Source organism: Macrobrachium nipponense, chromosome 5 (genome assembly GCF_015104395.2).
Source record: "Macrobrachium nipponense isolate FS-2020 chromosome 5, ASM1510439v2, whole genome shotgun sequence".
Lineage (NCBI taxonomy): Eukaryota > Metazoa > Arthropoda > Malacostraca > Decapoda > Palaemonidae > Macrobrachium > Macrobrachium nipponense.
In genome coordinates this window covers 33,606,164-33,620,324 of record NC_061107.1, presented here as the reverse complement: position 1 = coordinate 33,620,324, position 14,161 = coordinate 33,606,164, and positions in this window count along the sequence as shown.

Genomic DNA, 14,161 nt, shown 5'->3' with positions numbered 1-14,161 from the left:
ATTTCATAGAAGGTACGCAGCGGGTCGTTAGCCATTTTACTTTGGGTGTGGTAGTTTGTTTACATTTCTCTTTATTTTTATGGGTTTGCGTGTCTTATTTTTTAACCATTTGTATAATTTTTTTTTTTCGTAACTAATGTTTTGTTATTTTCGAATTTTGTGATTAGTTTTATAGTATTTACAGTTCGTTTTTGTTTTTTTTTTTGCAAAAAAAAAAGCTTTTAGTAAGACAATTCATTTTAATGTAATTTTAGTGATTTCTCATCCTTGTCAATTTTTCAGCCCGATGATGAGGTTTTATACCTCAGAAGCTCGTATAGTAAAAAATGTTCTTCCCGATCTTGGCAATATTATTTATCATTAAGCTAAGATTTCCAAGTAGACGCCCGATTGCTGAAACTATATATACTATGTTATTATATTTTATATAGACATATAAAATATACATATATAAAAAGTATGTATGTAAGATAAGCATATACTATATTCAGTCAGTTGAAGTGACATTGCATATAATAAGGAGCCAGCCTACATTTGACAGTCTCACACACATTTTCGAATCCATGTTTGGAAGGCCTCACATTTATACTTTTGACATGAACCTGCATTTTAGCTTTCGTGAAACAATAAATATTAAACCTGAAAGGATACATTAACTTACATCAGACTCCAACCACTGAGATTATCCGGGAATTAATACTCAGCTAAAGATTGTAGGGTATAAATTTGTAAACAAATCTCTCTCTCTCTCTACTCTCTCTCTCTCTCTCTCTCTCTCTCTCTCTTCTCTCTCTGTAAGCAGAACCTCATTTTTTTTTCCCATTCTTCCGTAGTTATGTTCGTTCCAAATGAAATTGCTTTTACCTGCCTCAGGGACTGCGATTTCTGAAGACCGTTTGCCTGCGGGTTTCAGCGCTGCCCTTTCTGAATTTCTATGCGTTCTTTGGTCGAAAATATTTTCTTCGTAAATATGATAATAGAGCTATAAACTTTCTGATTTACCTTTTTGTTTGCGCTCATTACGTTTCTTATGACAGGGAATTTATATATATTTTATATATATATATATATAATATATATATATATATATATATATTATATATATAAATACACATAGACAGACATGAAGGTGCAGATCTTGTGTTATTTTGCATTAATATTGATTTTCTTTTATGTGAAAAATCCATTACACATGCCAACGAGTATGCATGTATTATATATATATATATATATATATATATATATATATATATATATATATATATATATATATATATATATATATGTATGTATGTATGTATTTTGTGTCGTGTGTGTGTGTTGTAGTGGCAAAAAATCAAAAAACTGTACCATCCACTAGCACTACTGACTACTGTTTTTGTGTGTGTGTGTATGTGTGCGTGCGTGTGTGAGGGTGTGGAATATGCGTGTGATATTTTAGTAGTGCACATGTGGGGTTAACTAGTGAGAGAGAGAGAGGGAGAGAGAGAGAGAGACCCGATGGAGAGAGAGAGAGAGAGGAGAGGTTAGTACTAATCCTCCACTTTCACTTGTATATAGCAATGAACGTACTGACATTTTAATGCTTCTTAGTGCTTCTCCATTGCTCCAAGCGGGCAACAGAAGTCCTTCTGTTTATCTTAGGTTCTTTGTGAGAAGATGAAACACACAAATAAGAAGCTGGTAGTTCATCCAGATTCACAAGAGTTTTGTTTTAGGGTTTTGCTCTCTCTCTCTCTCTCTCTCTCACGCACTCTCTACACAAACGTGCAACACACAAAAGTAAGTAGTTGTTTTCACTTTTATCTATTATAGGCTCCATGCCTATAATTCAATATTACGTTTACCTTATTCTACCATTTCACTCTTGGCTGACGAGACAAACATTTTTTTATTAGTGTTTTCTTTTAATTTTTTTCTTGCTTTCTAATAAAGCGTTTCCCTAATATTGGAAAGTCACGTCTTAAATAAAGGCAATGTCACTGAATGAATTTATAACGAGAGTTAAAATGGCCCTCGTTTAAATAATTGGAGAGAACTCCTAACTGGGAACTTAACCTACCTTCCATTGTCCCTTTGTCTGTCATCTCTGAAGCTACTGAAAAATCAATTATCAAAACTGTAGGCGAATTCAAACTCCCGCTATTACAAAATATAATCTTTATTCCCCAAAATAGCTAACATGAAAAAAAATTGGAATAAAATGAGTTAAAAGAACACCTTCCAAAAATCGTTCAACTACCATTACTCTTCCCGAAATCATATTTTAAGTAGGTACCCCCCTCTTATCTATTCCTCTCCGGCTTTTCTTAGTCTTTATCAATACAAGTCAAAACAGTCTAGAGAATCCATTTTTTAAATGGTGAACTTTAATCCATCTGAAATGAGAATATAATTATCAACAATGAAATGTTAAAGTTCATCAATAATGGGTGTCGCGTCACACTTCCCTTTCTCTAAAAACTAAAATTAATGTCACTACATAAAAGGTATAATTTTTCAGTCTTTTTCACTTTACCTTTTCCGATAGATCTAGCGCCACCTTGGATCGCCACAGTCTCTTGTGACCACTACGATAGTTTGTGGTCTAATTCCCCGTTAATTCACATGGCAGAGATGATATCCCATTCACTAGTTCTAACGATCGTGCATATGTACTACGCCCACCAGCAGACGTGTGGATACACACACGCTACTGAACACACGAACGCATGCATGCTAGTCTATTCTGTGTTTCCATTTTCCCATATACACGTTTTAACTGGCGCACATACTCGGTGACCTGAAGTGACCTTCCTTGCGGTTTACCTCATATCTCTGGAATGCGATCGCATTTCGTCTTCCCCGCGACTGGCGTGTTCTCGAGTTGTCTCATCTCAGCATCTTGAGGAATCCACAGTTTTGCATCTGTCTCTAACGAGCAAGTGCTAAGGTTATTAACCTCATTTATTTTAATATATATCTATTTATTCCTCTGACCAGTGCCTTAAGAAATTACTATGCATTTTTTTTCTAAGAGCTAAAGTAAATAACACTTATTTTACTTACAGTAACAAATTATTTTTTTTTACTTTATTCAACGTTTTTGGTTACTTACAGGTAACCAAAAATGTTGAATGAACATACGATTTATACAAAGCAAGTTGAAACAACTGTTAGAATGATTAACGACTCGATGTTCGATATTAAATGTCCAAAAACGACATTTTCATTCAGAAAACACGAAGTGCAAGAAACTTCGAAAGAAGTGTGAATGGTTTTGAGCCCTTCGTCCATTCTCCATTTCCCGCTCCTATTGTCGAAAAGGAAAGAAATATAGCTACAAGTCCCCAGCTCCTTCCAGGTCGTTTGATGAAGGACGACTGCAAATGGCAGCGGTAATAGCAGCCGCAAACACTCCAGGAGGAATCGTCAGAGACTTTCATGATCCCGGGAAAGGGAAAAGCGAAACTGTTATTCTTCTGTCAGTGAAGCCAATAGCTACAGTTTCCCCGCCCACTTGGGTGTTTGATGAGTTATTTCTCTATTGAAATTCCCTATCTTTGGCTCATAAGAGAGAGAGAGAGAGAGAGAGAGAGAGAGAGAGACCTGGGCACCATGAAAGTGGCGTTGGCATCTTCAGAATTTTCTGAGGGGTGGAATTTTGTCCGTGGATTGACGCCCGAAATTTTGTTTGTGTGTGTGTGTGTGTGTGTGTGTACACGTTCTATAAATGTAATGTTAAGTCTCTAATACTTTGCATGTAATCGGAAAAAAAAATAAAAAAATATGTGCCCAATGAAAGTGCATTTGCATCGTTTTTGCTGTTTGGTTCAAATATAATTTGTTCTATCATATTTTATTACTGTTTTCAATAGACATTCAATATATCGATGCTATCTTTTGTCATTCTTTATATTTATATTATTATGACCGTCTCAATCATTCAATATATACTAGCTCGCCCCAAGTTGACTAGAAAGGCACAAGGCCGTCTTGCGACATTCAGACCTCCAGCGGCCTGAGTGACAATTATGACGGTGGAAATAGGTTATATTTGCCCGAATTAACGACCATTTCCATGGCCATACTGCAGGTCTCATTCATCTATTAATAAAAAAAAAATAGAAAATGGGATTAATTATATCCAGGTTCATTTTTTCTGGGTCTGCAATATTCTGTAAAAATTACCAGAAGAGAAAGATTCGCAAATCTCTGAAAAGATAAATAGATATATTTCAAAGTAATAGAACAGAGTGGAGGTGATGCAACAGATATAAGTGGATGATGCAATGTGGTTTTACTGCAGTTTCTCTTTTTGATGGAATAATCTTACTCGCCAAGGGAAAGAATTTTCACTGCCTGTAAACAAAAATTCGATTACGGCATACTTCCCTTTAGTGCTTCGGAAGTAAAAAAAATTGAAAAAGGCGCAATCCAGAAATAACTCTCGTTTTCAAAACATAAAATTTTTCGAAAGTTAAATTTTTTTTCGATATTGCGATAGTCAGCCTTCCACTAAACTGCTGCACTATAAAGCCAATTCTCTTAAGATTTTCCAGACTGTTCAGAATTGCATTGGAAAGAGGTCAGGATTAATCTGGGCATTTCTCTTCGGAGGCGGGCCTGAAAATTGTCGATAACCTCATCTTGGTGAAGCCATGAAGTCTAAAATGACTTGGTTTAGAATAAAGTATTCCTGATCCTCAGCTGTGATCTATGCAACAGTGAAAGTTGCATTTCCTCTAGATTTATTATTTTTATTCTCTTAAATTAACCGAGCTGACTCGTCGTGGTTAGATGGCTAACTCACCTTCAGTATGTGTGATGAAACTGTGTACAGTTGCTTTAATTAGGCAAACGTTTTGAGGTTACGTTTTCAAGTACGTGGGATGAGCTGTGGTCAATGGGATCTAGACTCGCTAGAGAATTGGAAGAGATGTAAGGAAAAGCAAAATGATTTGATCTTGTATCCAGACAACGCCTGAATATAGTTATGAATATCTTTTAGTGGAAAGTTTCATTGTTCAGTTTTAGGTCCCGAAGAGGGACGAAATGGCTATCAAATATAAATACAGAAAACGTCTCCGCTTACGGCACCTTAGTATTCCATGGATATTTCAAAAGGAAAGGAGAGAGAGAGAGAGAGAGAGAAATTAACACAATTTCTCGCCCTAACACAATACCAATGAAACTGTAATTTCACATACTTAATTATCAGTTGTACACCGAATACGAAATTACGTGAATTAGTCTTATCGTTGCCCGGCCGTACTTACTGCAAGTGACACAGGTTTTGAAAAGGAAATAAGAGAATTTGGTACCATTTTGTTTGCTTTTCCTTTTTTCTTTCATTTATAGAACTACATTATTCTGAAATTAAGTTTGAAATGTGTAATTTACCCTCCTAAAGAATTGTTATTAATTTAGGTGCGTTTCCCTAGATGTATCATGGACAATTAATTTTTTATTTCCACATTTGAATGAAAACTGTTTTTGCTGATGAAATTACCTACTTGTAAATTATTATTTTATAATTTACTAAAGTGTCCTGGTAAACTAGAACACTCAGGAACTGTCACCCTGATTCGATTTGTTCGTTCTCAATTTTAATTGTTCTGTTCACATGCAATTAGCGTCTTCCTCCTCCCTATCTCTCATTTTGGCGTGAAATTAATGAGGCAATAAATATCGGGACTTGTATGAAACTCGACGAGAGAGAGAGAGAGAGAGAGAGAGAGAGAGAGAGGCTTAGTATTTACCGATACTCCACTTTCCAAATCAAGTGATATTGAGATTCATTCAGTCATCTGATTAATACAACTCAGCAGACTAATATACATAAACATGGGGGCTTATTTGGCATTCAAGATGTTAAACCAGTCTTCCCCCAGATATAAAGCAAAGAAAGAAAGAAAGGAATAAAGAGGGAGGGAGGGAAAGAAAGAACGAGAGACCTCAAATCATTGCCTTAATGAATTAAACGGATATTCTCGCGGTTTCTGTGAGTTTCTCATTATTTTGTTTATATATTTTAAGTATTGTCACGCATTGTGTTTTTCGGAAGTGCTAATTTCGGGTTTGAAACCTTTTCTTTTATTAGCATAATTTTTGTAAACATTCTCAGTTAAAATCCCATAATACTTTAATTGTCATAAATCTAGTATATAAGTTAAAATACAATTATTTATTTCAAAGTGATTTTGCACAAGCAAATGACCAACCACTGATTTTTTCATAGAGGATGATATCGCAGAATGTCTTTCATAAACGAGAAATAAAGTTAACGTTTTTGTTTGTGAACCATTGTTAGCCGAGACCCTAGTTCACGCCCCCCCCCCCCCCCCGCCCCCCCGTCTTCTCTCTCTCTCTCTCTCTCTCTCTCTCTCATTCTCTCTCTCTCTCTCTCTCTCTCTCTTCACCAAAAGCTTTCATATTATACCCAGATTAAGAAATTAATTTGGACAATGAGAATTCTCATCCAGGTAGGCCAGAAAGGATCTCTCTCTCTCTCTCTCTCTCTCTCTCTCTCTCTCTCTCTCTCTCTCTCTCTCTCTCTCTTAATCCAGCGGTTTATATTTACCCTTCTAGCTCATAAAACAGGTCCCGGCCGTGTTTATGGGAAGGAACAGATGTCTACAAACAAAAGAAAGAATTCTCTTTGCTTCCTTCTTCGAGATAGACAGCCTTGTCATTCTTGAACTCTCTATTAGAAAGTAAGAAATATCTCTTCTGAAAAGGAAAACTTTTTTTTTCTTGTTTTTCTTTCCTGAAGAGTGAATTCAAATTGTTTGTCAGAGAACTTACAAATGTAAGTGACTTTATTCATGCCGTATAATATTCAATCATTCCCTTTCACGAGAGAGAGAGAGAGAGTAAAACTTTCTGTTTATTTTCATCCCTTTGAGTTTGTACGTTTGAGCTACTTGGAACGGATAGAACTTACTCTGAGGAATGCTAACAGACTCGTAATAATAAACAATGCATTTTGAATATTAATGTTAAATACATACGTACGAGATATAGAGCGTCGTTATGTACGTTTGATAACGTTAAGTATATCTTAGTTTAATCAGACCAATGAGCTGCTGATTAACAGGTCTTCTAGGGCTGCCACTAAGGATTAGATATTTTGACGTGGCTGGGAACCAATTGGGACCTACAGCTCATTGTGGGATCCGAACCACATTACAACGAGAAATTAATTTCTATCACCAGAAATAAATTCCTCTGATTACGCGTTGGCCGAGTCGAGAATCGAACGTCGGACCACCGGATTGGTACAGAGTGCGAAAGCCACATGTCCAACGAGGAACTTTGATAACTGGTAATTTTCCTTTGGTTCTCTACTGATAACCTTAGCAGTTCTCAGAGGTTAAAGGTAGTTTTCACAGTTTGTTTAATGGTCTTATAGAGACAATCTTCATTAGTTCCTAATTAAGTTATGAAATGTCTTATCCAATTATAGGGGTGAATAATTTTTTCGACATATGAGGCTAAGAGAGAGAGAGAGAGAGAGAGAGAGAGAGAGAGAGAGAGAGAAAATGTAAGGCTCAGCTTTTATTACAAGCAAGCTGTTTGAATGTCGTTCATTGTTTTAAATTTCATTTGACACAATAAAACAACAAGTAAAATCTATTAGTGTGAGCAACTGAATGAATCTGACATAAGCTTCTTTTCCCCCTAGTTGATTGATGAAATGAAAGACACTATAACGAAATAATTTTTCATTGTGTACCACAAAAATAAGAGGTCTTAATTGCTGCCTGTTACGATACTCGTCATATCGTTAAGATTCCTCTCAATAACATTATGTAATTTATTTTAGAAGCCCCACTAACCCATTCTTCCTGATCCAAAGCATTGGCTTTCCCCTGAATAATGAACGAGTCTTTGTATCTCCTTCGTCAGCGACAGCAGCGTCAACAATACCATATTGCGACGAATGTCATTAGCGTCGAAGGCTATAGATTGCTATTCTTCCGAAGAAGACCGTCTCTGTGGATTGCTTTGTAGTGCATGGATTTTTCATTCCTAATTTGATGAATTAGAGTGGGCTATCTTTTCCCCATTCTGAGAAGACGGCCTTCAAAGATATTCATATTATTCAGAGCTTCTAATTAGCCCATCTTTCGAGGTCCTTTGCTTTGAAAATGTGACAACAGGGGCAATTGAAGTTTTGACATATTATAGAGTATAAAAAACTGAGACACTGGCTGGAAAATCCAAATGCTTAAAAAACGGGGGGAGGGCGGGAGGAGAGGACGGCTATGCCAGTTCGTCAAAACAGGGACGATTTTTCAGGTCTTCTCAAATCGTACTTCATGTCATTATTATTATTATTATTATTATTATTATTATTATTATTATTATTATTTTTTTTTTTTTTTTTTTTTTATTTTTTTTTTTTTTTTTTTTTTTTTTTTTTGCGCTATCACAGTCCTCCAATTCGACTGGGTGGTATTTATATGTGGTGTCCGGGTTGCATCCTGCCTCCTTAGGAGTCCATCACTCTCCTTACTACGTGTGCCGTTTCTAGGATGACACTCTTCTGCATGAGTCCTGGAGCTACTTCAGCCTCTAGTTTTTCTAGATTCTTTTCAGGGATCTTGGGATCGTGCCTAGTGCTCCTATGATTATGGGTACGATTTCCACTGGCATATCCCATATCTTCTTATTTCTATAGTCAGATCTTGATACTTATCCATTTTTTCCCTCTCTTTCTCTTCAAACTCTGGTGTCCCATGGTATTGCGACATCAATTATTATTATTATTATTATTATTATTATTATTATTATTATTATTATTATTATTATTATTATTATTATTATTATTATTATTATTCAGAAGATGGACTCTGTTCATATGGACCAAGCCCTCATGACCCATAACTTGAAATTATTATTATCCACCCGTCTTCTCAGGTTTTCAGATATTGCCCCAACGTTCTGCTCTCTACTTCCTTTCCTGTTATGTATTGTCTGTCTGTAAATGCTCTTGGGTGTAGTGCTTTGTGTATTGCCATGGTTTCCTAGTTTTCTGGTCTATGCAGCGGAGTTCAGCCTTCGTCCACTCCACTTCTCCTGCGCTGTATCTGATTACTGGTGCTGTCCATGTGTTTATGACTTTCATCATATATCCCGGGCTAAGTTTTGGCTTGAGTATCGCCTTAAGTCTGCATATAATCTTTCCTGATCGTGTTCTTCATCTCATTGTGTTTTATATCTCCTCCTTCTATTCCCAGGTATTTGTATAGTGTCTCATATGTTTGATGCTCTTCCCATCTAGTAGCTTTATCCTCAGTCCTTGTCACTTAGCCTTTTTGTATGTTGCCCAAGGCACATTTTTCTATTCTAAACTGCATCCTGATGTCTCCAGGTACAATCCTTACAGTCTGGATTAGGGTATCTATTTCCTTGAAGTTCTTACCATCCAGCATGATGTCGTCCACTTCCTTCTGCAGCATTTCTGTTGGTGGGGGTTGGTGCTTGTATCCTCTAGGTAGTTGTATAGCCGTTCCACATTACTGGTAGACAGTTGATAAGCATGTAGTTACTTGCTATATTTCCTTTGTTCTTGTCTTTCTGTACTACGGATGTTCTCCATGTGGTCATCCATTTGGGCACATGGTGGTTTGTGATACAATGTTGGAGTTGTTCTGCTATTCGTGATTGTAGGGCCTTGAGTTATTTATTATTGTTATTATTATTATTATTATTATTATTATTATTATTATTATTATTATTATTATTATTATTAAGATGAACCGTGTTTGTAAGGAACAAGCCAGCCAAAGGGCCCACTGACTTGAAATTCAAGCTTCCAAAGAATATGGTGTTCATATAGAAAGAGGTAACAGAAGGCAATGGGAAATACAGAAAGAGGAGATCACTTATTAAAAAAAGTAGATTGATAAACTGATAAATAAATAACATATTAAAATACAAGGAGAATTATATTTGAGTAGAAGTGCATTCCTCCTTAAACTTCTGAAGTTTCAATTGGCCGACATCCTCTGGGAGTCTGTTCCACAATCCAACGGTGTGGAAGATAAAAGGTCCTTAGGAACTCTATCGGTAGCAGCGGAGTCGTTTGTTTCAGATTTATTGAACTGCCTCAACTGGGCTTCTGTTCTGAACCCATTTTCTTTTTCGCCAGTTTTCAGTGATTTCGATATACGCACTCATCATAGCAGGATATTTCAATATTTCAATTATTTCATCGATGACGAATGAATACATGATGCATTGTTTCGACGGATAATATTCATCCTGAAATATTACTGCATCTATATTTTAGATAGTTTTTATTATGTACTTGATAAGTCCTTATTACAGATATGTTGATATATACGTTAAGTATGTATGTACAACTGAATCTTTTGCTAGCTTTTATGAAAGCAATTTAACAGATCATTTTTATTTTATTATCATAAATGTAATTTTTATATACTCGTTCTATTGCTTTCCTTTGCGTATTCTTTTTCCGTTTATGATATCAGATTAAAACATTCATAAAATTCATACAAATCAGTTGGCTCTTTTGTTCTTGGAATAAAAAAACTCGGAACTTCTGTGTTCCCTGACCCCTTCATCTATTTTTAGTTTACTGAAAAGAAAATCATTGTGCTGGCTTTGTATATCCGTCTGCGCTGTTTTCATGTCCGGCCTCAGATCTTAAAATGTTCTGAGGCTAGAGAGCTGCAAACTGCTATGATGATCATCCAATCTACCCACCGATCATCAACCATACCAAATTGCAGCCCTTTATCCTCAGCAGTTATTTTATTCAATGTTAAAGTTAGCCATAATCTTAAGTCTGGCATCGATATAGGCCAGGCCACCGCCGGGTGCCATGGGGTGCGGCTTATTTTTCAAAGGGTCCATTTTGTCATCAGTCTTGAAAAAAAAAGATGAAAAAATCCGTATTAGTTGTAGTATTTAATCTTCTCCCCATAAAATAGCGGTCTGGGGATTCATACCTTTAACAAAAATCCTTTTGATTAATTTTGTTACTACCTTGCTCTGTCATGAAAGCTTATTTTTAACAAGCGACATGTAACGATCAACTTGGAAATAATACCACATTTCTTGACGAAAAAGAGGCAGTATTTGGCCACAGTACTTTTGACGAAAATCAATTACCCTTAGGTCATAGTACTTCTGGCAAAACGAAGTCGTTTTATTGGACTGGTCGAATTAGTCGCGTTCCATTGAACAGATATTCAACAGAGCGTGATGGCTCCAGTATGCAATGAAGTTCTGCATCGTTCAACATTTTCTCCCTGAGTATATCTCGTTTCCTTTTATTTATTAGAATTTTATATCGTCTGAAATCATGTCAAACAAAAAAATGTTATACACCAACACGTTCACTTATGTATATAGACATGTGTGTGTATGTATATATATATATATATATATATATATATATATATATATATATATATATATATATATATATATATATATATATATATATATATGTATATATATATATATATATATATATATATATATATATATATATATATATATATATATATATATATATATATATATACATATATATGTATAGATATATATATATATATACATATATATGTATATATATATATATATACATATATATATATATATATATATATAGATATATATATATATATATATATATATATATATATGAAATGCTAATAATTGGATCACTGCTGATTCGGGAAGTTTGGTAAAACTCGCCGTTATGCTGGGCAATAAGCCTCTCCAGATAAAAGCTTCAAGTACAGCGGTAGGTTCCAACTTCCGTTATAACTTGTGTGATTCAGTGTCTTTCAATTGAAAGACCTGGGTTTGATCCCAATTTGATTTAGAAATTATATATACTATATATACGATGTGTGTATGTGCGCGCTTAGGTGCGAGTCGGGCAAGTTATGAAGACACTTTTAAGTGGTTTTAGAATAAAATGTAAAAATGTTTTTGATTTGAATATGCTATGACAGAAAAAGACAGTCTTATTCGATCATCAGATAATCCATCTACACACCGAATCATTTCAATCAATAAGGAACAAAATTCTCTGTTAAGCTCATCTTAAGCTAGAACTATAACTTAACAAAACTCACATCTTATTATAGAATTTTAAATTGAAATGCCTTCTCTGATTTTGTTGGACCGGATTTACACCAATCCACGACGACTCGCAGATTTTGAAATGATTTTCCCGAATAAGGACTTTCGAACTCTCTGTTTGCTATTCCTCGAAAGTTCTTTAGTTCTACAACCATTCTCCTCATAAAGAGAAATTGCCATTAAGTAAATTGCCGAAATATAATGGAAGTTAAAACAATGCGGAAACTCGATGTTTCCTTTTACTAGCGATAAAGTGGAAACTTTCGGAGTTTCTTTAGTTCATTTTCTAGATGGGTGAGACGGTTCTGGAGACAATGGGTTTGGGTGAAAGTATATGTAGGGTGCCTAGTTTCCCCTTCTAGAAAAGTTAATTTTCTACATGGATGAGACTGTTAGAGACAAGAGGTTTGGGTGAAGATATAAACTGGGGTCCCACCTCACCCATCTAGAAATAACTAACGGGTTGTCGAACCGTCGTACGACAAAAGAAACTCCGAATGAACAATACCTAGAAGCATCCAGAATCAGTCTTGATATACCATAATAATATATTTCACCAATCTCTCTCTCTCTCTCTCACTCTCTCTCTCTCTCTCTCTCTCTCTCTCTCTCTCACACACACACACACACACACACACATGGTTTACGTGATGACATCTCCGAAAGTCTTGCCTTTTGCAGAAACGCAAAGCGTATTCATTACACCTGAAAGTTTTCTTCTGTAATACTGGAGTTATTTCTAGGTTTGGAACCGAGAATTCGCTGGAGATCAAAGCCTAGTCTTCTGCATTTTTGCCCTGCTCTGTTTTGTGCCGATTCATCGAAATTCTTTGCAGGACACTTAGACTCTCGAATTCTTACGAATCGGTTTGTGCCTCAAATTGGCTGAAATTTTTCTTTTGAAGAAATTCTTTGCGTCTATTAAACAATTTCCGAGACATCATATCTGGAAATCTCATTAACAGAAGCATCTACAGTGATGGTAGAGGCTAGGTTTTGAGATCGTTATTTAACATTTTACTAAAATTTGTATTTATTTATGTACTTCTTTGTTTACTCATCTATTTTTCTAGTAACTGATCTCTTCCTTCTGATTTTTTCCCAGTACATTCAGTTACTTCTTTCGAACAAGCACCATATTTTTTGGAAGCATAAATTTCAAGTCAATGGCCCCTTTGGTAGGGTTGTTGTATTTCAATAAGGATTACCTTCTGAATAATGATAATAATAATAATATAATAATAATAATAATAAATAATAATAATAATAATAATAATAATAATTAAAAATTCATGTGATCCTAGAAACGGTGCACATAGTAAGAAGTGATGGGCTGCTAAGTGGGCAGGATGCAACCCGGAACCCCAAACTGTGAATACCACCCAGTCGAATTGGAGGACTGTGATAGACAAAAAAAAATAAATAAATAAATAAATGAATGAATAATAACATAATCATAATAATAATAATAATAATAATAATAATAATAATAATAACAATAATAATAATTTGTGACTCTTCGTAAAATAATTTGTAGTATTTTTGGGTCCCTAAAAGAAGAAATGCTATGTTTTCACAAGTGAATCATGCCAAGATACTCTGGGTACAAATCATTCACTGGGTGTCCTGAATTTCAATCTCCCGCAGGTTTCATCTCCCTTTGCAGTTTATCTCTAGATTTCGAACTGATATCCGGAATCTAAGCCATCCCATTTGTATCTGGCATTGAAGTTATGCCATAAATATCCGGAATTCACACAAAGCATTGACTATTCGGAATTCAGAATTCAAAGGGCAGTCGACTGAAATTGCAGAGGATTCTCTCTCTCTCTCTCTCTCTCTCTCTCTCTCTCTCTCTCTCTCTCTCTTACTTTAATGGAATATTTTTTTATTCGCGGCTGTGTGGGCTTTTCGTTTCAAGTCCATGAAAGTATTGTACCTCTTCTCCTTCGTTGTCATAGAAACAAAATCAGTCGTAACTTAACCTTCAAATTCTGGCCATGTCCTTACATGGAAGCTCGTTCTTAGTTTTCTGTAAAAGAAAACTATTGAG